The sequence below is a fragment of the Rousettus aegyptiacus genome, unplaced genomic scaffold (genome assembly GCF_014176215.1).
Source record: "Rousettus aegyptiacus isolate mRouAeg1 unplaced genomic scaffold, mRouAeg1.p scaffold_m13_p_4, whole genome shotgun sequence".
NCBI lineage: Eukaryota > Metazoa > Chordata > Mammalia > Chiroptera > Pteropodidae > Rousettus > Rousettus aegyptiacus.
In genome coordinates, this window is record NW_023416307.1 from 24,741,983 (window position 1) to 24,744,134 (window position 2,152).

At 37.9% G+C, this 2,152-nt stretch overlaps 1 pseudogene; it reads left to right on the plus strand.

Moving 5' to 3' along the window:
- Window positions 1–876: 876 nt before the first annotated feature.
- On the plus strand, window positions 877–1,258 carry LOC107510583 (annotated as a pseudogene).
- The last annotated feature ends 894 nt before the right edge of the window (window positions 1,259–2,152 follow it).

Here is a 2,152-nt window from a genome sequence, read left to right on the forward strand (position 1 = left end):
AACCTTTGTGGTTTCTTACTGTCGCTTTGTCCATTAAGGTATTTGACATGATGTCTTTCAGTTTTTGAAGGCACCTTCACACCCTCTTGTTAAACTTCTCCCTTCACAATATTCAAAAATTTTTTTCAAGTATATCTTTTGATATAAAATTTTGGAGGACAACCTTACCTAGTAATAATATAAATAAAATAAAATAATATGTTTTCCTGAATATCTATTAAATTTTTAGCACCTGCTGCTTGCCATTTCACATTTTCAACAACATGAGCAATATTAAGTTTCTGTTAAGTTTTAAGTGTTTTCCTGTGACCTATAGATAGCCTTGGATGTTGATAACTTTGTTGAAATGCACACTGCAAACTTGCAAGGGAAGCAAATCAAAGTAAACCCTATTTCTCTTGTCAATTGAGATGCATGAAAATCCTTGACGCTGGCTTTAAGGTACAAGGAAACAAGAATCATGGAAATCATGACTAATAAACAAGCACTGAGTTTAGCATGGAAAAGATAATTCTCACTTAAGGTACTTGTAGCTTGCAAGTTATTAAAGCCACACCATTACCCTTTATTATCTACTCAAAACTTTTTTATCTGTTCAATATACTGCATTAGGGTTTATCAAAGAGTGGATATATTTTATAGTTTCATAAATTCTTCTGGTTTTACTTATCGGTATTTACTATTCTGAGATGCAAATTTTTATTAGACAGGAGCAATTAGCTTTCAACAGGGTCCTTAAGTTATTATCTGCGCCGCAATTAAAAAATGTAGGTTTATTATTCCTGTCTATTCTCTCTGTTTACCCAACATTTAAATATGCAAATTAACAAATTCTTTAAAGAAAAAATAGTTCAGTGAGGCAGCCGAGCAATCTCCCCAGCAAATGCAGAGATGCAGATCTTTGTGAAGACCCTGACGGGCAAGACCATCACACTCAAGGTCCAGCCAGTAACACCATCGAAAATGTCAAAGCTAAAATCCAAGACAAGGAGGGCATTCCACCTGACCAGCAGCGACTGATCTTTGTGGGCAAACAGCTGGAGAATGGCTGCACTCTCTCAGACTATAATATCCAAAAAGAGTCCACCCTGCCCTTGGTGCCATGTCTGTGGGGTGGCATCATTGAGCCCTCCCTCCACCAGTTTGCAACAAAATGATCTGCCCCAAGTGTTACGCCTGCCTGCATCCTTGTGATGTCAGCTGCCAGAAGGAGTGTGGCCATGACGATAACCTATGTCCCAAGAAGAAGGTCAAATAAGGCCCCTCTGCCACCTCACCCCTTAGGGCGGCCACTTGCCCAAAACCCTTGGCCCGGGGGCCTCAATTAAGTGTCCCTTTCATTGACTGGAGCAGGAAAGAAAGGAAGGAAGGAAGGAAGGAAGGAAGGAAGGAAGGAAGGAAGGAAGGAAGGAAAGAAAATCTTCACTCACACCAAATCTAATGGATATGATTTTGTGATTCATAACAATCTTTTAGTGTTTGATATAAAATTTGTCTTTAGGGTTATTTATGCTCATGAAATCTTAACCAACATTATCTCTTAGACCTTCCCTAACTAGGACTTGTATAGAAAAAAAAAAGATTCATTCATAACTATGAACTAGGCGGGGCTCAGGCCTCTATGGCCTGCAGACCAAATCCAGCCCTCTATTTGTTTTTGTCAAGTTGTAGTAGAACACAGCCATACTCATTCACTTACATGTTGCCAATGTCTGCTTTCATTCTACTTTGGAAGAATTGACAGAGTTGTGACAGAGACCTATGGCCGACAAAGCCAAAAATATGTACTATCGGAACCTGTAGAAAAAGTTTGATAGTCCCTCAATTTGAGTACTTTTTTTGGAGAGTAGTTCCCTTGGAGACCAAAGTTTATACCTTTGATGTGCTAAGTTCCATTTATCTTTTAAAATTTGTATTTATTTCTCTGTTTTGAACAGGTGACACATGTATATGGTGTAAAATTCAATAGGTACAAGGGAATGTACAGCGGGAAGTCAGCTTCTCTTTTACTCTTTGACTTCTTGTTCCCGGTTGTTACCTGTTTCTTGCTGTGTTTTTCTAGAAATAGTCTGTCTATATAACTCTATATGACTATGATCATACTTTTGGACAGGTAACAATATATACATATTTTTCCATATTTTGCTTTTTA